Source organism: Caretta caretta, chromosome 5 (assembly GCF_965140235.1).
Source record: "Caretta caretta isolate rCarCar2 chromosome 5, rCarCar1.hap1, whole genome shotgun sequence".
In the NCBI taxonomy this organism is placed as follows: domain Eukaryota; kingdom Metazoa; phylum Chordata; order Testudines; family Cheloniidae; genus Caretta; species Caretta caretta.
This window is the reverse complement of record NC_134210.1, coordinates 33,875,498-33,900,696: the sequence shown is the minus strand read 5'-3', so window position 1 is coordinate 33,900,696 and position 25,199 is coordinate 33,875,498. Positions and strand designations below refer to the sequence as shown.

At 40.4% G+C, this 25,199-nt stretch overlaps 1 protein-coding gene and 1 long non-coding RNA gene across 3 annotated transcripts in view; one reads left to right on the top strand and one right to left on the bottom strand.

Moving 5' to 3' along the window:
• LOC125637173 (uncharacterized) overlaps window positions 1–25,199 on the top strand; it is a 180,424-nt gene that overhangs the window by 93,823 nt on the left and 61,402 nt on the right. The gene's annotated exons all lie outside the window — the stretch shown is intronic.
• ITGA1 (integrin subunit alpha 1) overlaps window positions 1–25,199 on the bottom strand; it is a 151,716-nt gene that overhangs the window by 88,638 nt on the left and 37,879 nt on the right. The window lies entirely within an intron of this gene.

Here is a 25,199-nt window from a genome sequence, read left to right as displayed (position 1 = left end):
AGTTTTCAGAGTCAGAAGAGATCTCTTGGAGGGAAGATGCCTTCTCCACTCCTTGGCTGAGTGAGCTAAGGATAGGGTGACCATATGTCCAGTTTTAGCTGAGACAGTCCCTTTTTTAAGCCCTGTCCCAGCTGTCACGACTTTTTTGGCAAAACTGGGCATTTGTCCCATTTGCTCTTGCCAACTGATCATCAGTTAGCAAGAGCAAGCTGGACAAATGCTCAGTTTTGCCCAAAAAGTGGGGTGTGACCCCTAGTGGAGCACAGAGGAATGTGCAGGGGGACAAGCGGCAACGCCATCCGCCATCCCCATGCAGGAGGGAGAGCTCAGGAGAGTGGCCCGGGCTGAGCCCATATAGGCAGGCAGCAGGGGGGGGCTTGGGCCAGCCCTGCACATCAGGGAAGAAGGGAGGAGGACCTCAGATCGGTTCCCTGCAGAGTCCCATTTTCCCTTTGGGAAAATATGGTCACGCCAGCTAAGGAGTGTGTGCTATTGTAAATACTGAGCTGCACAAGTCTGTAAGGCTGGTGGGAAAGAGCATTGCAAATAAATTGCACAAGGTGTTTGACCAGCAGAAGGACTCTGGGTGGTTTGTGACTAGAAAAGAGACAGAAGTGGGATGATGCCCTGTCATATTCCTTTAACACTTCATTATTTTTTATAAAACTACTTTTCATAGCCTGACATTACTCTGGAGGGTAAATCTCTTGGCATCATCGGCAGCTTTTGCTACTTGGGTTCTATGATAAGCAGGAATCTTGATCTTCAGACTGAACTAAGAGAATCAGAAAAGCAGCTAAGAATTTCTGGCTATTACAGAAACGCGCATGTAATAACAGCAAACTATCAGCTAAGGTGCAGATGAGACTTGTGTGCTGTCATCCCTGCTCTCTGGTTCAGAAACGTGGACTACATATGCTAAGCACATCAGGATGCTGAACAGCTTCCACATGAGATGCTTGTATAAGATTCTGCAAATAAAGTGAGAAGACAAAATACCAAACACAGAGGTGCTGGAGCATGTGGGATTGACACACTTAGAAACTACTATCAAGAAGAGGACGTTGTGATGGCTCAGTCATATCAGGAGAATGGGTGGAGGCCATATCCCCAAGAATATTTTTTACAGGGAGATTCAAGACAGCACTAGAAAGTGTGGTCACCCTTTATGGCTGTACCATTATGTGTACAAAAATGATCTGAAGTTATTCAACATCAATGTAGACAGCTGGGAGGAGTGCACAGAAGCCCCCGTTCAGTTGGAGGGAACATCTGGCACTTGGTGCAGCTCAAGATGAAGTGGCTTTGATCCAGAGAATGGAAGCAAAGCAAAAAAGAAGAAAGCAGCATGCTGTAATCTTGGACTCCAACTCTGACAACACGTACATCTGTGAAACTTGTAACGAGCAGTGTCGCTCTCTAATTAGGCTTCTCAGCCATAAGTCTGACTAGACCTTTTATACATACACCATGATCCAGTGAATCGACTGTTGCCAATATATATCCTTGCTCTAGGAAAATTAGTTTCTTCTGAAGGAGATAAAGAAAGTAGTAGGGGAAAGGATATAAATACCTATTTTCAACTATTTTATAATACTTATTTTAAAAAAAATCCCTAAGCTGTTTGGACCCATTTCTTCTCTCGTCCCCTATTTCACAAGACATTTCTGGCCCAGCAGATAATTTTAATTCATTTCCTTTTCATAAAGTCTACTTTTGGAATATAGAACAACTCCCAAGCTTTTACACAGAAAATTAAGGTACAAGTGGCTGAAAGGGACACAAACTGTTGCTGAAATGATCTCAGTTATCACAACAGACTATGAGGAAATGGATCCTCACATACGCACGTGATATACTATTATAGATTTTACATATTGTTTGGGTACGGCTGGGGATGCTGATTCTCCAAAGCCTCATTCCAATTGGCCAGTTTGGGCATTTTAATGATATCACACCTGTGCACCAACTCTCAATAGGGTACACCAATGAAACACTCAGAGAAAATCCCTAGATACCTATTATATTAAATGGATGGGAGAATATTGTTTGGAGACATAATGATAATAAAGGACTTTGGAGGGACAGGGAAAAGTAGTATGAAGACAGCAGAAACCAAGCTAGCTTTAAGGTTAGAGTTACTGCCTACTAGGCATAAGATTGAAAGAATGGATGCAAAGCCTTCTCTGCTGAGTGCTTGCAACAGAAATGTTTTCCCCTGATTCACCAGAGAACATCTATGGTACTCCTCAGGGCAAAGCTCAAAACCTTGCTTCCTTTATAGTTTGTGTTGTTTATTGATTGATTGATTGTTTATTTACTGTATGTTGGAGTGGATTCCTTTCCCATTCCCTTTCACGTTCACACACAGTTATACCTGGAGAGCATTACCCTTTTTACATTACTATACCATTCTTCTGTTCTGGGACATTGTGTCTAAAAATTAAACTTCATTATGTAAAGTTCTTCATCTGCATGTAAATCAGTATCAAAGAGGATCTTAGCTTACAGTCATTTTCATGGGTTTCATCTATCTGCAGTTCTAATGTAAAATATGAAGTCACAAAAGATCTCCATTGCCCTTAGTAAACTCAGGAATTGCCTATTTGAATACAACATTATTTTCAACATAAGTCATAATGTATGCATGAAGGATATTGTGAAGAGCTTTCAGCCAAGTTAAATTCCAAAATACTGGACTGAAGAAAATGGTTTTCTTGTAATACTACAATTGTCCTGTCTGGAGTGTTTGCAAATATGACCATGCTTTTTTATTTGTAATATTTCTTTATGGGATGAAACAGTAATTTCTCATACAACTACATGTTCTTATCATGAAAGTATTTGTCTGCATTTTTGTGAGCACTGCCAGAATTCTAACCATTAGCCTCTTGTGGATTGTCTCTTTGCCACACATACAACTTCACACTGTTTTGTTATGTCGGTTCCACACAATGATGAAGAATGACTATTCAGATTGACTTCTCCTAGTTTAAATATAAAAGTTTATCAATTCTTAAACACATGGCATGTTTTCAAACATGAGTGTGTAAAAAAATTCAAGCAGACAGAGCTGGTGGTCCACATAATATTAGTGTGAAATCAGGACCATAAATGAGAAATTATATGTTATCTAGCTCCCCTTCATGTTTTGGCATTTTGTGTCAATGACCCTAGTGATGAATATGTACATGAAAAATGGCCAGATTATCAAAATATCAAGTTTACAGATCAAAGCCAAGACCTTATTGCTAAACTAGGGGAAGTGACCTATCTAATGACCAACCAAGGATGACTATTCATTCATACTTTCAGAATCCCCACACCGTATGCAAGGCAGAGTTTAGAGGCCATATTCTGCTCTTGTTGTGGTATAAATATAGAGTAATGGTGAAAGTTGCTCTAAATTTCAATACTGTAAATGCTGCCCTAGGACTAAAAGGCTCCCACTGACCTCTGTGGTGCAAGATCAGATATTAAGTGTGTAAAAGTAACCTAATGTGAAGGAATCAAGAAAAAGGTAAATAATCAAGAACTATTTACATGCTATTACAACTATTTTAGTAAACAATTATATACTTAAACTTAATTTAATCGCAAAAAGTAATTGATGATTTTAAATATTTATTGAAGTTAAACAACTATGTAAAAATACACATATCAATATGTAACAGTTGTTATAAATCAGTAAATTGTCTAAATAACCAGTGGTTATTTAGATACAACTTTCTTACCAAGCCTAAAATGAAGTGATATGTGAACCTCATATGTGAATCCTTGAATATTCAAATGTTCAATACTGTACTTATTTGCCTTTCTGAAACAAACTCACAAATGCTCTTTTTGTGGTATTTTTGGCTCTAGCTCGGCAGGAAATATCCTAAGAATTGCTTTTCTTGTGATATTTTAACTCTGCAGATTCCAAACAGTATGAGGCAGTGCAGAAAGTCAACTTTTAAACCTCAGAAATGATTTATTATGGGTTTGAGTTGAGGGCTGAGCAAAAAGTTTTATGGTAGGATGTTCTGAGGAGAAAAGGACGGGGATTACTGGGGAAAAAAAAAAGACTACTTAGCACATGTCCCTCTCATTAAAATATTAAGGACCATATTGTGTTACACTTATTGATGCTAAGTAGTTCTTTACACAAGAAGTTCCATGGAATGGTTGTGGAATCTGCTCCTTAAAGTTCAAGAGCTTTGTGATAGATATAAATATGTAACTTGTTATAAAAATGACTTGTTAAATCTCAAATATTTTAAAATAATCAACTGGTACAATGAATTTTTGACATTGTCTTACTATAAGGCAAAAAGGGAATCTGGTCTACTGGTTAGAAAATAAGACTGGGATTCAGAATGCCCACTTTTCAACTTCATTTAAATAGCTTGCCATTGACACAGAGTACAGCCTTGCATAAATTACCCAACATCTCATGCCTCAGTTAACCCACATGTAAAATGTGGACACTTCACAGGAGTGTTATAAAGTTTAATTCATGGATTCTTGTACAGTGCTCCCTGGAAGAAAGATGTTTCTATATAAATTCAAAGCACAACTATAATAATTCCTATTCCACAGATAATAATAATAATAGAAACAATAATAGAATTACTGGAACTAGTAATGGAGAGACATAGGCCCTCTTTATTCCCTGTGTAACTCTTAATTTCAACAGTTTACAAGAGATGAGAGTTGCTCTCCTGTATAAGACTGGGAAATCTAGTGCCCTGATAATATAGAATGGTTCCTGATAGCATCTTTTGCCATGCTTTGTTTCAATTATCTTCATAGATAAGACTTCCACCTTTACCCTTGAAAGATTATAACAGAGTTTTATAATCGTAATCCACTTGGGTGATTGTGACTCAGTGTGAGGACCCAATTCATTTCAATTAACAAAACAAAGAGAAAAATAAATGTTGTCCAGCTTCACAATACTGTAGACCAGTGGTTCTCAAAGCTGGTCTGCCGCTTGTGCAGGGAAAGCCCCTGGCGGGCCGGACCGGTTTGTTTACCTGCTGCGTCCGCAGGTTCGGCCGATCGCGGCTCCCACTGGCCGCAGTTCGCCGCTCCAGGTCAGTGGGGGCTGCGGGAAGGGTGGCCAGCATGTCCCTTGGCCTGCGCCACCTCCTGCAGCCCCCATTGGCCTGGAGTGGCGAACCGCGGCCAGTGGGAGCAACGATCGGCCGAACCTGCAGACGTGGCAGGTAAACAAACTGGTTTGGCATACCAGCGGCTTTCCCTGAACAAGCAGTGGACCGGCTTTGAGAACCACTGCTGTCGACAATGTTTCTTGTAAAAACAGATTTTTTTGTGATGAATTGGGTCTTTAGAAACTTACTAGAAGAAATTTGAATAGAGTTTTGTTACCAGAGTGTCCAAATGGAGAATACATTCATATCAGCTGTACTTTTATTGTACAGAAAATTAAAGGAAATACATATATGAGCCTTCTTACAAGTTCAAACTGTATTCTAATGCAATGCAGAAAGCTGTAATATACTAAACTTCAACATACAGTCAGTGAAAGGAACCTAGACACCCTAATGCTCTCCATAATGGATAAAAGTAAGATTACTAAAGATGGTTGGGAATTTTCAACAAAACATTTTTTCATCAGAAAACACTGATTTATCAAAACTGAAACTGTCCATGGGAAAGGAGTGGTTTCAAAGAATTTCTCATTTTGAAAAAAATTGGGATAGTTTCAAAATTGACAAGATGTCTCATTTCAATATTTTTTTAATTAAAAATTCATTTTTTCCAGTTCAAAAGGACTTTGTTTCAAAATTTAAGCTAAGTGTAGTAAAACAAAATTAAAGATCAAAATCAAAACATTAACCCAAACCGATTTTTGTTGTCGTCTTTTCATAAAAAAAACTTTCAAGATTTACTTTTTCATCTAATTTGGTATAGGAATTTTTTTTTCAAAATCTCAATTTTTTTCCTGGGATGGGAAAATGTTTCTCACCCAGCTTGAATGCAAATTAGATTAGGAAGCAGGTGTAGGGTCAAGTCCTGGCCCCAGTGAAGTCAATGGGAGTTTTGCCATTGACTTCAATAGTACCAGGATTTCACCTGTATTATACATAGGAAGGAGAAACACTGATATAGGATTACATAATATCACACACACATGTCTTCCCAGTCCTTTACTTGCTTCTTTTCTTTTATTGTTTCAAATTCAAACTCCTCATTCTTCACTTCAAGGCCTTGCACAAGCTCACTCCTACCTACATCTCTGGTGTCATTTCCTTCCACTCCCTATCTTGATCCCTGCATTCCTTCTAATGCTCTCTCTTTACTGATCTGTTCATTCTCCTTTTCTCACTCAGCTTTGTTCCTCCTCATTTCCTATTACTGTAGTGACCAGGGCATGGACAGTCATGCCTAATAGTCAGAGCAGGAGTCAGGCCTAGCTGTCAGAGCCAACGGTCAAAACCTAAGACAGCATCAGGTGCTCAGCCAGGGGCCACAGCCAAAGACAAAGCCAGGGATAAGGTGGAGGAGTAGGGTCCTGGAGTAGGGCAGGACAGTAGGAACTGGGAATAGATGGAAGTCTGGGTTAGGATGGAGGACAGGAACCAAGAGCAGGCAGAAATACAGGGCTCAGGAGTCAGGTAAGCAGGAGGGCTCCATAGTAGTAGCCAGCCAGGGATTCCTTTACCTGCTCAGACAACTTCCTGGTTTATATAGCACTCCTCAGCCAATCAGGGGGCTGGATATTTGCCTCAATCAAGAACCTTTGGAGTGGGGCCCCCTGCAAGCTGACCCTTCCCAGTTTACTCAGGTGAGCTGTTGGGTAACAATTGTGGCCTGAGCCCTGCCTAGGACTCCATGGGACCTGGGCATGAAGCCAGTGATCTCTCAGAATTACCCTCTGTGCTTGCCTCCTCGTCATTAATGAAAATATTGACGAGTACTGATGCTAGGAGAAACTCCTGAGAGACCCTACTAGATATGTCTCGCCACTTTGACAGCAAACGATTGGTAATTACTCTGAGTACAGTTTTTCAGCCAGTTTTACACCAGCTTTATAGTAATTTCATCTGGACCACATTTCCATGGTTTGCTTCTGAGAATGTTATATAAGACTGTGTCAAAAGCCTTACTAAAAATCAAGATGTCCCCCCACATCCCAGTAACCCTGTCAAAGAAGAAAATTAGTTTGGCTTGGCATCATTTGTTTTTCTAAATCCACATTGGTTATTACTTATAACTAAGGCTACGATTATGTCACGTAGGTCACGGAATCCATGACTTACATTGACCTCTGTGACATTTTCTTCCCTGGGGTTGGAGCTCCCAACCAGTCCAGCCCCTGCAGCTCCCAGCCTGGGACCCCTCAGCTTCCCAGCCACGGTGGGGGGACTCCCCACAGCTCCCCAGCCCTGATCAGGGGACCCTGCAACTCCCAGCTGCCCTGGGGATGAGGGGACCCTGCAGCAGCCCAGACCTGCAGGCAGGGGGACCCCAGAGCTCTCACGCACCGCAGCAGTGGGGGACCCGGGAGCCCCAGAAGCAGCAGGTGCTGAACCTGCCTACTCCTTTTGCCAGGGATATTTTTACTGAACGTCAGAGACAGGTCACAGGCTTCTGTGAATTTTTGTTTATTGCCCATGACCTGTCCATGATCTTTGCTAAAAATATCCATGATAAAAATTTAGCCTTACTTATAACTCTATTATTCTCTTGGTGCTTACTGGAACAAATTATTAAATAATTGTCTAGTATCTTTCAAGGTATCAAAATTAGGCCAACTGGCGTATAATTCTTCAGGTCCTCTCTGATCCCCTTTTTAAAGATAGGTACTATGTCTCCATTCTTCAGTCCTCTGGGACCTCATATGTCCTCCAGGAGTTCTCTAACACAATTACTCATAGTTACAAGATTGTTCCAACTCGTTTCAAAAGCACCCTAGGGTGAATTTCATCAGGGTCTGCCAATTTGAATACAGCTAATCTATCCAAATATCGCTGAACCTGTTCTTTCCCAATTTGACTTGTGTTTCTTCCACTTATTGTTAATATTAATTGTATTAAATATCTGGTCACCCTTATTCTTTTGTAGCCAGCCTTACAAGGTCAGCCTTTACGTGCCAGATATGCTAAACATTCATATGTCCCTTCATGCTTTGGTCACCATTCCAGAGAATATGCTTCCATGCTGATGATGCTCGTTAAAAAAAGAATGCATTAATTAAATTTCTGACTGAACTCCCTGGGGGAGAATTGTATGTTTCCTGTTCTGTTTTACCTACAAACTGCCATATATTTCATGTTATAGCAGTCTTGAATAATGACCCAGTACATGTTCGTTTTAAGAACACTTTCACAGCAGATTTGACAAAACACAAAGAAGGTACCAATGTGAGATTTCTAAGGACAGACACAGTACTCGACCCAAGGCTTAAGAATCTTAAGTGCCTTCCAAAATCTGAGAGGGATGAGGTGTGGAGCATGCTTTCAGATGTCTTAAAAGAGCAACACTGCAATGCAGAAACTACAGAGCCCGAACCACCAAAAAAACAAAAAACAAATCAACCTTCTGCTAATGGCATCTGACTCAGATGATGAAAATGAACATGTGTCGGTCCGCTCTGCTTTGGATTGTTATCGAGCAGAACCCATCATCAGCATGGCTTCTGGAATGGTGGCTGAAGCATGAAGGGACATTTCAATCTTTAGTGCATCTGGCATGTAAATATCTTGTGATGCCGGCTACAACAATGCCATACGAATGCCGGTTCTCACTTTCAGGTGAGATTGTGAACAAGATGTGGGCAGCATTATCTCCTGCAAATTTTAACCAAACTTGTTTATCTGAGCGACTGGCTGAAGTAGGACTGCATGGACTTGTAGGTTCTGTAAACTTGTAAAGTTTTACATTCTTTTATTTTTAAATGCAGTTTTTTTTGTACATAATTGTCCATTTGTATATTCAACTTTCATTATAAAGAGATTGCACTACAGTACTTGTATTAGGTGAATTGAAATATGCTATTTCTTTTGTTTTTTACAGTGCAAATATTTGTAATCAAAAATAAATATACAGTGAGCACTGTACACTTTGTATTCTGTGTTGTAATTGAAATCAATATATTTGAAAATGTAGAAGACACCCAAAAATATTTAAATAAATGGTATTCGATTATTGTTTAACAGTGCGATTAATCGTGATTAATTTTTTTAATCGCTTGACAGCCCTACTCCCAATGTATGTATAGTACCTCTTTTTACTGCCTTTTATGTCCCTTGCTAGGTATAACTCATTTTGTGCCTTACCCTCTATGATTTTGTCCCTGCATGTTTATTCTATTCTTTTATACTTATCCTAAGCAATTTATCCATGTGTCACCAGCCTCCTCCTCTTCTTCCTGTCTTTCTTTTGCATCAGGATAATTTGAAGTTGTGCCTTTAATATTTTGTCTTTGAGAAGCTGCCAGCTCTCCTGAACAACTTTTTCCCCTTAAATGTTCTTCCAATGGAACCTTACCTACCAGTTCTCTGAATTTGTTAAAGTCTACATTTTGAAGTCCATTGTCCATTCTGCTGCTCTCCCTCCCTCCTTTCCTTATAATTATGAAAACCATCATAATAATATAATGTTGGTGCCACTCTGTGTGCAGGTCATCTGGGCACATTATCTTCTTCTGAAGTACTGTTGTAAAATGCCCAGATTTTCCCAGAATAGAGTGATGGAAACACAGGTAGAATGGTAGCACAAAATTGGACACATGGCTGTGCTGTGGAAGAAAAAAGAAACCACCACATATCACCCGGAAGACATGTCCTTGGTTACTGATTTAACCAACAAAAGCCAGGAAAAAAATTAAAGCTCAGATCTGAAATCTGTTCTTAGCATGCCCTATAGGGCACACCTACCTTTCAATTAAACACCCATGACTGGCCCATGTCAGCTGACTTAGGCTTGCAGGACCCAGGCTGCGGGGCTGTTTATGATGAGATTGCCTATAATGGCATGTGGCCCATCTTGTGACTGCTAGCAGAAAATATCTCCAACAGCCAGAGATGGGACACTAGATGGGGAAGGCTCTGAGTTACTACAGTGAATTTTTTCCTGGTGTCTGGCTGGTGGGTGTCACTGACGTGCTCAGGTTCTAACTGATCACCATAGTTGGGGTAGGGAAGGAATTTCCCCCCGGGTTGGATTGGCAGAGAATCTAGGATTTTTTGCCTTCCTCTGCTGCATGGAGCATGGGTCATTTGCTGATTTGAACTAGAGTAAATAGTGTAACGTGATGTCTTTAAATCATGATTTTAGGTCTTCAGTAACTCAGCCAGAAGTTATGGGTCTATTACAGGAGTGGTTGGATGAGGTTCTGTGGCCTGTCAGGTGCAGGAGATCAGACTAGATGATCACGATAATCCCTTCCAGCCTTAAAGTCTATAAGTCCATGGTTTTAACTGTAGTGTAGATGTTCAGGGGCAGGCTGGAACCCACCTCTGGAACCCTGCGAGGGGGAGGGTACCAGAGCCTGGGCTCTAGCCTGAGCCCAAATGTCTACACCACAATTAAACAGCCCTGCAGCCTGAGCCCTGCAACTCCAAGTCAGCTGACACAGGCCAGCTGCGGTGCACAAGAGGGATTGTACCTTGCATCTAACAGAGGCTGCATATTGGCTTCATGTTTATCTTCATCCCCAACAGCTTGTAGAAAGATCAAATTCAAATTTATTTGTATTCGATTTTGGCCCCCAAACACCAAACCTAAATATATATCAGTCTTTGCGCACAATGGTACAAAGGTGCTTAGGGTTTGACACTTTGTAAAAAGAAGTTAAACACTAAAAGGGTTGAGTGCGATGCAAAAGGACAAAACAGACTGAAACACCTCACAGAACACTAAATATATAAAACTGAAAAGCCTTAGGAAACTACAAAAAAGCAGCTAGGAAAATCCAACATCTATCTAACCATGACTCTGGGTAATAAAAGATGACAGGGGAATTTAAGATGAAGATTAAAATGTTGTACAGAGTATAAAAGTTCAATCAGGAACCTTATGCAGGAAAAAAATACTGCTATAATGTTTTGTACAACACATAATGCATCAAATGCCATTATAAGGATATTTGAATACCTGAGAACTTATCAACATATTTTTATAAGATGCACTCTTTTATAATTAAGTGATACTAGGATGGGTGTCCCGTTTTATGAGGCAATAATCGAGTTCCTGAGTGCCTTGTACATTAGTTTATGCTGATGTGGAACCAAATTATTGCCTTGTAAAAGTCTGCCTATTCCATTAGTGCTCTTATGGTCCATATGAAAATTGGAAATAAATAGGATAAAAAAAAGAAATTTCCAAGTTATTGACAAATTACTGAAGAGAGTTATTTAGAAATGGCAATAATGGACAGTTGACTGGGAGTGTTTTCTGGGCTTCACTGCTATGATTAATGTGAAAAAGAAGTCAAGTAAAACCACCATTTTGCACTTACAAAGCACCTTTCATTTGAGGACATGAAGCAACTCTGAAACTGAGGCCCAAAGCTCTTCACAAAAGTAGGTGTTATCCTCACTTTATAGATGTGGAAAATGAGTCACAGTCAGAAGTTGCTTAACCAAGGTCACATTGTGAGTTGGTGAAAAGCAGAGCTAAGGATAGAAACAAGAAGGCCCTCTCAGTGCTTGGATGCTATCACTAGACCTCACTCACAGAAATGCTAATAACTAACTGGTGGCTCAAGAACACGGAAGTGGATTCCTCCATTGTGTAATATAAGTGTAAGAAGCTTCACACTTTAACTTTTGCCTGAGTTGTGATAATGTCACCACTGAATTGTACAATCTTGGTCTATTATTTATCAGACCAGTATTCTTCTTAGTGAAATATAGGACTAGTTGCAAACATTCCACATGGAAGAAAATATTCATTTGTAGTACAATGAACTTCTGTGAACTTAGGAGACAGAGTGCTTTAGTTTCACAGCAGAAGTCTGAGACAGCTATGCTGGGAGTTCACATTGTATTTAATTCCAGTTGGCTAAATATCAGTGTCTGTATTTCAGAAAAAGCTTTATAAAAAGTTTTATACTTTATAAACCTTTCAGTACAGTTTAAATCAGGCTTTTTATTTCTCTGGACTACAAAAGAACCTTTTTATAATATTGCCTCCAACTAGTATTCCTTAATCCTTAACCTTTGAGGAGCAAAAGACTGACTTTCTGGATAGACTCCAGTCCACTGAAAAACGACTTTTCATTATTAAAAGTAGACAATTGTCCAATAAAACAAGGCAAAGAAATATATATCTTGCAAAAAGCTCCAAATTCAGTAGTCATGACTTATTCAACCCCAATAAAATGCTTTGTACAAACCAGCAAATGAAAGCTTCTTTTACTGGCTTGCACAAAGTGATTTGTATTGGAACATAGTTTTATAATGTGGTATCAAGCCTGGAAATGTATTGAATCAAAGCTTTGTAATCTGTTCATGAATGAATAAGACTGTATAACAGGAAAAACTTTTCTAAATACAATAACAGAGTTTTAGAAAATGTCACCTACTAAATTGTACAACCATCTGAATAAGCCCATTGAATTTAGAAATTTGGAAACTGGCATTTGTATGTATGCAGCTCTTAACAATTTGCACATTTCATTTTATGCAAGAGGTTCCCAGAGTGCTTTACAAATATGAATGAAGCCTCACAAAGAGCCTTGTGAGGTTGTTAAGTGTTGTTATACTCTTTGAAATATATGTAAACTGAGGCACGGAGAGGCTGAGTGATATGCTGAAGGCCACACAGCAAATTCTAGAAAACTCTTCAACTCAACTATTCAGTGATCTCCAGTCCATCTCCTCATATATCCCTCCCTGAGTACCATTGACTCTACTCCACTATCTAGAAACTCAGCTCTCACTCCAGTTTGGACTCTGAGGTCCACTCCCTTCTGTACATTGCACTTTCTTCCTTAGGTCCTGGCATATCATTTTCTACCTTATCCCTAAACCAGACTCCAACTTCTGTCCCCTGACCTTATAGCTGAACAAAGGATAACATATATATTAATTTTATACAGGCCTAGGAAGCAATACATTAGAGTATCTTTAAAAATTATTTAGGCTATAATTTGTTATGAAGAAATATTGAGACTTTTAAAAAAACCAAGTAGTGTGATGGTACAGAAAATTATTTTATGCAAAAGGTTAAGTGAACACTATACGCTTTGCATGTTGCAGCATTTTCTAATCTAGCACTTTCTGTCAGTTATGTTGTCTTTAGAAATAAACACACACACTACACTTTTACCAAGCCCTAGACATGTATTACTTCTTCCATGGTATTTTTTCATCAAATGCCGCTACTAGTAAGCTGGCTTCTTATCCCCAATTAAAAACACATGCCTTTACACATCTCTACACAATATCAGTATATTATTATTACCCTAAATACAAAGACATATGTCTGATAAGAGCCTGAGAATTTCTTTGGAGCACTACAAGTAGCATTTGAGTATCTAGTCTTATTTTTTCTACCATGCTTCAATGTTCCTATGTATTTTTAATCACAATAAGTGATTTCATTTTAAATATAATATTCTTTTAAGAACAGATTTCTAAAATATGAACTTGAACAGGAAGAAGCAAAGAAATATTTTTAGCTCTTACATTAGCATTGCAGTTTTTTGCTATCACACTGAGCTCCCAGAAATACTATAGTTAATTTTCTAACTGTTATCCATCCACGCACATCAGTCCTCCCCAAACAAAGGTTTTTTCAACATTGTTCCTCTGCTTCATGCTGAAGAGTTTAGCTGGTATCTTGCTATACCTGGCAGAAATAAGTTAGTGAGGCAAAATCATTCATTACCTTGTTAAATTTACCACCAGGGTTAAATCTGCTATAATAGCGGTTCTAAAACGTTAGCAATCCAAGGCCCCCCATTTTGATTTAAAAAATTTTCACAGACTCCGAAACCTCCTGCTCAGCCCCAAGCCCCGCCCCCATTCTACCCCTTCCACCAAGGCCCCACCTCCAGCCCAGCTCTTCCCGTCCTCACTCCACAACTGCCCCTCCTCTTCCTGCCCCTCCCCCGAGCATGTCCCATCCCCACTCCTCCCCCTCCCTCCCAGTGCCTCCTGCATGCCTCTGAACAGGTGTTCAGCAGTGTGCAGGAGGCGCTGGGAGAGAGGGGGAGGAGTTGAGGGAGGGAGGGGAAGGTTTGATCAGCGGGGCCCGTGGACTCCCTGGAGTACCCTTGTGGACCTCCAGGGGTTACCCCAGTTTGAGAAATGCTGCGCTATAACATCCTTGACTAGTATCACTCTGCTGCTTTCTGTAGTCAGTAATCAACAGGTTAAAAAGATATGTCTTAGTGTCAGAGAAGTTCTACAATATTGAAGTCAAAGCTCGTAACACAAATATGTGAAATCTTTTAGGAATACATCAGTAGGTCTACTCCTGTGCATAAATGTTTGAAAAAGTGGCATCTTAAACAATGAATGTGGTGCCTATTCTTCACCCAGAGAAGGATTCGTTTCTGTAATTAAATCATAAGCATATAAGTGACTGTTAATCTCTCTCCTCATCTTCCTCTTTGATGCATGGCTGTCATAACCATACAGCTAAGGGTAGCCTAGAATTCCTCCTTACCTGTAAGGGGTTAAGAAGCTCAAATAACCTGGTTGGCACCTGACCAAAAGGATCAATGGGGAAAGAAGATACTTTCAAATCTTGCTGGGGGGGGGGGGGGAAGGCTTTGTTGGTGTGTTCTCTGGGGAAAGCAGAGAAGCATCAGATGAAAAAAACCCTTCTTCTATAAACCATCCTGTACAAGTCTCTGATATTACAAAAAGAGTAAGTAAATAAGGCAAGGCGCGTTAGATTACCTTTTGTTTTCAACTTGTGAATTTTCCCTTTGCTAGAGGGAAGTTTATCCCGTTTTTTTGTAACTTTAAAGTTTTGCCTAGATGGGAATCCTCTGTGTTTTGAATCTGATTACCCTGTAAAGTATGTACCATTCTGATTTTACAGAGGTGATTCTTTTACCTTTTCATTAAATAAAATTCTTCTTTTAAGAACCTGATTGATCGTTCATTGTTCTTAAGATCCAAGGGTTTGGGTCTGTGCTCACCTGTACCAATTGGTGAGGATATTATTCTGAAGACTTCCCCAGGAAAGAGGGTGTAGGGCTTGGGGAAATAGGACTCCTTTCCCTGGTTCTTTGTCTATGCACTGCCTAGCCCATGCCGCCCAGGGCTCCAGCAGTGATTTAAAGGGCCCGGGGCTCTGGCCACTGCTGCAGTAGCGGCAGCAGCGGCCGGAGCCCCGGGCTCTTTTCAATCGCGGCCCTGGGGCGGCGGCTCCTTTTGCCTGGGGGGCGGGGCAGCAACAGGCAACACTTTAAGTAGGGTCCTTTGCTGTGGCAGTGCTGTAACATCAGCAGAATATGGGCACGTATTGGCAGCCACTTTTTACTGGTATGCCGTACCAGCCCGTACCGGCTTACTTTCACCCCTGCATATAGCAGTACTTCCTAACTTCACATACAATGACAATGCGTACAATCCAACAGGATATTAATGTTCAACAAATCAAGACTTTTTAAATGATACCTCACAAGGCATACTTTGTACAAAACATATCATAATTATATGACAGTGGTGAATATGGGAGTTCCAGGGTGCTACTTTGAGGTACAGAGTGTCAGAATGAGTAATTGTATAGGGCAATAGCATAGACTGATGTAGAGCAGTTAGTGCCATAGTTTCACATTCCTGGTAAATTAAAATGGGATGGCAAATTTTTATAGCTCTCAGCACAGTCCCAATGCATCCAGCCTCATCACTACATTAAGTTGACTGCTGTGTCTAACAATTTTTCCTGCATTATTATCAGAATTGTCTGAAGCCTCTCTATGAATGGTTCATGAGTGGCTGGGAGATCATTCATGTAACTCAGTTAGGTGTGTCCCTGCCTGTGGATGGCTGTGTAAGTGGAGTGCCTGCCAGAGACTTGTAGCTTGACACTAGCATCACAGTGTGAGGGATAGCCCGGATGGGTGGGTTTGGAGGGCTCAGTGGTCCCATGGTCCAGGTTGCACCTCGGGGACGCCGTGACACTTATCTAGTGATCTCTAGAATGGAAAAAGAAAATATAACAACTCCCTTCCTGCATTCTATGGAATATAAACATCGGAGCCCAGTTATCAAAACTGAGGGCTACCTAAAATATATTGACAGGTTTCAGAGTAACAGCCATGTTAGTCTGTATTCGCAAAAAGAAAAGGAGTACTTGTGGCACCTTAGAGACTAACCAATTTATTTGAGCATGAGCTTTCGTGAGCTACAGCTCACTTCATCGGATGCATACCGTGGAAACTGCAGCAGACTTTATATATACACTCTGTGTATATATAAAGTCTGCTGCAGTTTCCACGGTATGCAGAGTGTATATATAAAGTCTGCTGCAGTTTCCATGGTATGCATCCGATGAAGTGAGCTGTAGCTCACGAAAGCTCATGCTCAAATAAATTGGTTAGTCTCTAAGGTGCCACAAGTACTCCTTTTCTTTTTGCTAAAATATATTGTTGACATCTCACTAAAAATGCCCAAGAACAGTTTTTGCCCTGTTGGCTTGTTCATTGCCAGTCCAGGCTACACTATTATTTATCTTCCCAAACAGCTTCCCTGTGGATTTCTCCCGCCCTGAGAAGATCTCCGCAAAGCTTGTCTGGCTAGAGGCAGATATCAGAGTAGAAGTAATTTGAGGAATGGAACTTCAGCATAAACCTTTTCTGAAAATAGCTATTTTTCTCACTTCTTTGATCCTCAATAGCCACAAAACCTTGTGTCTGCCATGCCATATGCTGAACATATAGACATTCAAGCCTCATTCTGATTCCATCAGTACAGGCTGAAGCAAAAGAAGAAATCATCCAGAAGGAATAGCAACCATCCTTATGTGATTCTCCCAAGCCCAGCTAGCCTAGGGAGCAAAGGAGTGAATTAGTCTCAACTCCAAGTCAGTTGCACATCATACTGCAACTAGCCTTTAGAACTGACCTTGGAACAGAATGTTTAAGGACAGACTTGTAATTTGCTATGGTACAGCAAAAATGTATGCAGCCATGCAGGTATCCTGAAAGCCCCAGTAGTCTTACATAGGGTATGCATTGTTCATCTTAAAGCTCTACAGGGTTAAATATTAATACCTCAGTGATATGAAAAACTGTTATCAATATAAGGCTCAATATTGAGCCAGGAAATCAGTAAGAATAAGGATCAGGACTTCAGGCATCTAACTTTCCTTATGACTTGACATTAATTTATCTCATGGCATATATGTTGTATAATTATGTAATAGAAAACCCAATTATAATGCAAACAGGGAAGTGAGCAAAGAAAAAGTTTCAGAGTCTGATGGGAACGTAGACTTCACTCTTGGAATTTCTTAGCACAAAAGCCCTATTCATGTTTTTCACAGGAACAATTTATGGGGAACTCTAATAATACATTAAGTTTTTCATTTGGAAGATAGTTTTGGAACAATGTTCAGTAACTGTTTCTATTCCTGATCCAACATCCATTAATGTCACAGAGAACCTTTGTGTTGACTTTAATGGGCACTGCAGTGGGCCCCATGTAAAAATATTAAAATGACCTTCAATTTTTTTCTTATTCATAATATTTAGTTCATCAGGACTTGAGAAATCTCTATCATTTTAGCAAAATAAATAAATAAGCAAGCAAATAAATAAATAATGCCACCTAACTCTCAAATGTGCTAAAATGGAAGTCGGGAATAGGTTTTGGGGCCTAAATTTGGGCTTGATAATAAGAAGGCCCAGTAAAATATGAGTGAAGTGACATAATTTAGAGGCAAATTAGAGATAAGTTAGAACATACCAGGTCACATTGTAAATATGTTTTGGTGTTAACAAATGTTTTTAGGGAAATCATGCCGTATCAACTATTTGAATTCTTTGAGGGGGGTCAACAAAACATCTGGATAACTGTGATCCAGTGGATTTAGTGTACTCGGTCTTTCAGAAAGCCTTTGAAAAGTTCCCTTACCAAAGGCTCTTAAGCAAAGTAAGCAATCATAGGATAAGAAAGGTCTTCTCATGGATCAGTAACTGGCTAAAACATAGGAAACAAAGTGTAGGAATCAACGGTCAGTTTTCATAGTGGAAAGAGTAAATAGCAGGTTCCCCCAAGGATCTGTACTGGGACCTGTGCTGTTCAACATATTCATAAATGATCTGGAAAAAGGGGTAAACAGTGAGGTGGCAAAGTTTGCAGACAAAATAAAATTACTCAAGATAGTTAAATCCAAAGCAGACTGCAAAGAGTTACAAAGGGATCTGCAAAATGGGGTGACTGTGCAACAAAGTAGCAGAATATATTCAGTGTTGATATATGCAAAAAATGCACATTGGAAAACATAATCCCAACCATACATACAAAATGATGGGGTCTAAATTAGCTGTTATAATTCAAGAAAGGGATCTGGGAGTCATCGTGGATAGTGCTCTGAAAACCCCTGTTCAATGTGGCAGTGGCAGTCAAAAAAGCAAACAGAATATTAGGATCCATTAGGAAAGGGTTAGATAATAAGACAGAAATTATCATAATGCCAGAATTGGAGAAAGTACAGAGAAGGGCAACAAAAATGATTAGGCGTATGGAACAGCTTTGATATGAGGAGAGATTAAAAGACTGGGGCTGGTCAGCTTGGAAAAGAGACAAGTAAGGGGAGATATGATAGAGGTCTATGAACGGTGTGGGGAAAGTGAATAAGGACGTGTTATTTACCCCTTCACATAACACAAGAACCAGGGGTGGCCCAATTAAATGAACAGGCAGCAGGTTTAAAACAAGCCAATGGACACTGGAGGTGGGCTAGCCCCCCAACCCTGCCCCTTCCACCCAAGTCCGCGCCCACCAGAGCCCAGCCCGCACGGTGGCTGCTGGCCCCTGCCCAGGCTAGCACCCCCAACCCCCCGACCCCGGAGCAACAGGCAGCGTGGCCCCAGCCTCCCCAGGCCACGCCGCCTGGCCCGCATGCCCCAGCCTCCATGGGCCATGCCGACTGGCCTGACCCCCGCCTGGCTGCCCCCCACCAAAGGTGCCCCCCGGTGGAGCTGCCAGCCCCAGTGCTAGGCAGTGCGGCCTCAGCGCTGGGAGGACGGGTGGCATGGCGCAGTCCCGGGGGCGCACTGCAGCTCCCAGCCTGCCTGCCTGCCTCAACCTCTGGCACAAAGGGAACAGAGGCAGGACGGGGTCTGGGGGTAGAGCATGGGCGAAATATGTCAGGCTGTTTGGGAAGGTGAAGAGGTTCCCGTGCCTACGATACCTGCTGCCCATACCAGTGGAAGTACTTCATACAATGAACTCTCAGCTTGTGTAACTCATTGCCCGGGGATCTTGTGAAGCCCAAAAGTATAACTGTATTCAAAAAATAATTAGATAAGTTCATGGAGAATAGGTCCATCAATGGCTATTAGCCAAAATGTTGAAGGATGCAACCCCATGCTCTGGGTGTCCCTAAGCCTTGGACTACCAGATGCTAGAACTGGACGACAAGGGATGGATCACTGGATAATTGTCCTGTTCAGTTTTTTCCCTCTGAAGCATCTGGTATTAGTCATTGTCAGAAGACAGGATATTGGACTAGATGGACTATTGGAGTGATCCTGTATGTTATGTTCTTAGACACAATGTGAATGTCTTGGATATATTAGTATCTTGATATATTAGTAGTTATTGGAAAGATACTTACATAGACGTTAATTAGATGATGTTAAATGTTAAATAGCCAATGAGACAGAAGAAAATATGTAATTATGGTAGTGGAAATCGAATCTAGATTATCATGAAAGCATCACTGTAAGTGTTGCTATCTTCCATTGCTTTTAGTGTGCTAATTCTTCACAAAAATCAACTTGCTAAGTAATATAGTTTGAGATGTCATTTTAAAAAAATTCTTAACATATAACTAGCAGTCACAGCTGCAACAAACATATGGATTTTTAGTGATTACTATAAGCAGTACAGGAAAAGAAAGCAATATTCAATTGGTTCTACTGTTGGAATTTTGCCAGGGAGGAGCCCCATCTCTTTAAGAAAGAGAGCCTGTACTTTGTGTAAATGGAGGTCAAATGGAAGCGTCTCCTCATCTCCAATTATCTAGATGCTAAATTCCAACATAGAATAGTCTGTTCTGCTCTGTCAAAACACTGCACATCTTTAGAAGATACATGTTTAAATGTGTCATCTTTTGGTAGTAATTAGGTTGATATGTTGAGTTTGTCATAGACAGAAATAGAAGAGCATTAGTGACAGATGTTTTCATATATCAAGTTCTGTGTGAAGAATGGTTTACACTATAATGTTTCTGAATTATATTATTTCATTCATTGAGACACATCTGTTTTGAGATATATATTTTTTTAAATTGACGGACAAATTGCTACTACACTCTCTGAGATTTTGTATAAGCACATTCACTTCCATTGTGGTCTGCAACAGATAAACACTGTTACAAATTCACTGTAGTGCATATTAGTACCTGCTAGTTAGTTATAAATAAAATGAAGATAAGAGGAATATTATCCATGTTATATATCGGCATCAGACGAAAGATAATCTCCTGTGAATGGATTCACTACAGTAATTGGTCTAGGATTTAAGTCCTCCATGGAACATCACAAATCCACATGAAGCCCCTGAGTACTTAATTTAGTACTTGGATCTCTTAGTTAGCTGAAGTAAGTGCAAAAAATTACATATATATTTATTATGCTGCTGTGGCTATATCTGAAAATTCTCTTTTGTGTGCTTTATTTGGAGTGCATTATACTCAAGAGACATATATTGCCATTGCCTGCTATTGCCATTGCAGACTGCAGTTCATCAGTTGAACTAGTTCAAAAAATATCTTAGGTGAAATAAATCATTAACACTTTAGGAAGGTGTTCAGACTAAAAATCACATTCGTTTTAGGATTGAAATGATGAAGTTTTTAGATTTTATGTAAAAACTGATCATTTCTCTGAAGAGCTAAAATAATTTCAAGAGATTTTCAACTTGAAGCCGCGAATGTGCATCTTCAGTTACATGTGTAATATATGGCTTCCATAACATCTATGCCCACAGACTGTATGGGGGTGGAGGATCTGGCCAGCAGGAGGAGCTTTAAGTACCTTTTGTGTTGTAGCAGTGGAGTTTGATGCTCAGTAGTCATTTAAGGACCTTTTATCTGCGAGCTAGATGACAGTCCTGAAAATGTAATTTAATTTAATTTAATTTAAGCTCTGGCTTTTTACTGTGAATGTTGCTCCACTGTCTAATAAAAAACACAGGGTAAATTGGCACCAGCCATGCAGAGGATTTTTTTAAGCTGATTTTTTTTCGAGTTTAAAGCCTTAATTTTGACATTTGGATTCTGAGGAAGGGAGAAATCTAGTTTTTCACATTTAGTCCTAAAAACAGAGCTTTTATACATGGATAATTGCTGATGATACTGTACGTTCCCCACCCATGGTACATTTAGGACTCCAGTGAGTGTAAGAAAGTTAGTATCCTAGCAGAACAAGAATTTAGTGAAGAGGCTGCTGCTCTTCCCCGTGAACATCTAGATCAGCCTTGCAAAGATAACATGAAAATTTACTAGTTAGGAAAAAACCTGCATTTTATTCACTATTTTAGACACTGCTTGCCCTGGGTGAGCAAATGTTGCAAGGCTCATGTAGATTACTCCAGTTTTGGCAATGCACATCAATGGTCTCATCTTCAGCAGCCAATAGGAGCTGCAAGTGCTCAACACCTTTTTTAAAAAGCTATAAGCTACCAACATGTACAGGGAAATGAACTCTTGTGAATAAACACTTTCACTTTATAGTTTTATCATATTCTCTTACATCAATAGGCTCTCAACTTTATAGCTCCAGCAGTACAAAGGGGCTGGAAACTGGCCAGTTACCCTTTTCTTCCAGCCTCAGCTTACAGGGTGTGCCAGAAGCTATATTGTGTTTCAACTAGTCTTAGCTAGCTGACAGCTCCTTGGAGGATGTTAACAGCTGCCATTGTTTAGGGAAGACCCCAGGCTGTTCTAAACTATGTTGCGGTGAATGGAGAAGAAAAAAAAATATCAGGAAGTTGTGTTTGCTCCTTTGTGACCCTATCCTTGCTGTAGTGCATGGAGATTGGGTGTAGTAGAGAATTTGGATCTTAGTTTTGTCAAGCTTAGCAATTTATAGTTAAAAATCTATTTATCTGGTGTATTTAAGGTATTTTCTTACATATTGCAACATTTCCAATTTAATTTAACATTCTAGAACTTCTACTTGGTGGTGGTGGTGGGAGGGAATTTGGGCCTGCACAAGCTATGAGCTTCCACATCCAGCACTTTATAATTCCTGGAAGAGGAGATTAGAACTAGAGTAACCAAGTTCAAGTTCCCTCATAAATGTTTCATTGAGTGACTTTAAACAAGAATAGTGGTTGGCTAATTAATAAGAACTATTAGTAAGAACAGAAATAATAGTTTACTTTACTGTACTGATTGTATCATGACCAGTGGAACTGGATTCAGAGGGCCCATGTTCCATAGAGCAGAAACTGTTTATTGTAATTCAAATCAATCCATTTCAACCCACACATTCCTAGTATATGCACCATTCTTTAGAATTCACAGTGGCTACACATAATTTAATTTTAACAAGGCAATTCTATAGTGCCCAGAGTATTAAATTGTTAGGTCAACTAGATATACGTCAACAGTTGCTTTTAACCTTAAAACTAAATACTGAGGCCTGGTCTACAGTAGGAATTTACATTTACGTCTCTCCAGGCTGTGAAAAATCCACATCCTGGAGAGACATAGCTATAGCGGACTAGCACCCTGGTGAAGACAGTGGTAGGTTGATGGAATTCTGTGGGAGGTGGGGAGGCTGCAGCTGGCCTCTGGAGGGTAGGGGGTGTGAGTGCCTGGGCTGGGGAGGGCCCCACAGCTGGGCTCTGAGTGGGAGGGAGTGTGAGTGTCTGGTCCCCTAGCTGGGCTCTGGGGGCAGAGGATGCAGAGAAATAAGAACTGGGCTGTCATAGGATTTCTTTAACTCTCTACACTTGGGGAAATTTGTATGTGTCTGTATTGTTACAGACATGTTTGCAGATAAGTATTTGGACACAAATTACCAAAATAATTGAAACTGGAGTGATTATATTGTCAGGTTTCAGAGTAACAGCCGTGTTAGTCTGTATTCGCAAAAAGAAAAGGAGTACTTGTGGCACCTTAGAGACTAACCAATTTATTTGAGCATAAGCTTTCGTGAGCTACAGCTCACTTCATCGCAGTGAGCTGTAGCTCACGAAAGCTTATGCTCAAATAAATTGGTTAGTCTCTAAGGTGCCACAAGTACTCCTTTTCTTTTTGATTATATTGTGTTATTTTGACAAATAACATTTGCAGAATTTTGTACAATTTTAATACTGTGCACAGATATTTTAACTTTTTGATGCAGAATTCCCCCAGGAGTACTCTCAGGGAGGTGGATTACCTACACCAATGCATTTTAAGTGCAACTATATCTTTAGTGACATAAGTTCAATCACTTCAGTGCCTGTAGAGAATCTAAAACAGGAGACTCCAGGTTTCTCATTTTATTTTATTTTTTTAAATGTAGAGCTCATGAAAGGTACTGGAGATTGAAATATTGTTAATTCCCACAACAGATGCAGAATAGGTAGCACAAGTGTAAGTAAGCATCTGCACAAAACTCTGCTAGTGCGCCTCATTCCTAGTCTGGAAGGTCCAGCTATAGGGGTGAAAAATGATCCCTGTCCATTCAATGCCCTTGTTGGGGTCCTAATGTGATGCAAACAAATGCCCACTAAGAACTAAACTGAGGCAATCTTTTATTTCATATAAGGCTACTCAACCTCCAAAATAGTCATGGCGAGGGCCCTACCAAATTCATAGGCATGAAAAACGTGTCACAGACCGTGAAAGCTGGTCTTTTGTGTGCTTTTACTTTATACCATACAGATTTCACTGGGGGAGACGAGTTTCTTAATATGGGGGTCCTGACGCAAAAGGTAGTTGCAGGAGGGCCACAAGGTTATTTTAGGGGTTGCGGTATTGCCCCCCTTACTTCTACACTGCCTGCAGAGTTGGGCGGCTGGAGAGTGGCGGCTGTCGGCTGGGCGCTCAGCTCTGAAGGCAGCACTCCACCAGCACCAGCAGCGCAGAAGTAAGGGTGGCAATATCATACTATGCCACTATTATTTTGGTGTCGCTACCTTCAGAGCTGGGCGGCTGGAGATTGGCAGCTGCTGACCGAGGGCACAGCTCTGCAGACATCAGCGCAAAAGTAAGGGTGGCAATACCATACCAGGCCATCCTTACTTCTGTGCTGCTGGTGGTGGCTCTGCCTTCAGAGTCGGGCTCCTGGCCAGTAGCCGCTGCTCTGCAGCTGCCCAGCTCTGAAGGCAGTGCCTCTGCCAGCAGCAGCGCAGCAGTAAGAGTAGCTGTCTGTGCTGCAGTGTTGAAGGTTCATGTTTCAAACCCTGATGATCATGCATTATGGGGAGGTTGTTACAATTATACATAAATGGTTTTTACTTTTGCATACAAAAGGAAATTATATATAAAAATTGGTGTTAAAAGACCTTCCCGCTTTCCCCCCCTAACCTTGTGACACCCCCTACCCAACTCCTTTTTGGATCAGGACCCCTACAATTACACCACCATGAAATTTCAGATTTAAATAGCTGAAATCATGAAATTTACAATTTTATGGTATGCTATGACCTGAAATTGACCAAAATGGACCGTGAATTTGGTAGGACCCCAGTCATGGCTGTTGGTCACTATGCACCTGAGCTGAATTTTTGCTTATGTTCTAGACGTGAAACGCTCCATATGTTCTAAATTATATATTCTAACTGTTAAAAGTTATCTATCTACGGTAGGTTGCAAAGTCAAACACTCAAAAGTTAGGAAGTGCCAGATTTACCGTTGTCTGTTCAACTTTAATTCATCCCCCTCTGCATCTAACCTGTGCACTGAATGAAATAGGTGTTCTGAGACAAAAAATAGTACATGATGATGAAGTTAAAGACTAACATAATACATATGCAGAAGGGAGATGGATGCTTCAGAATGCTTGAAAAAATAATATTCTTTTAACAGATTTTTATATGTAATTTCCTAGTTTTTTT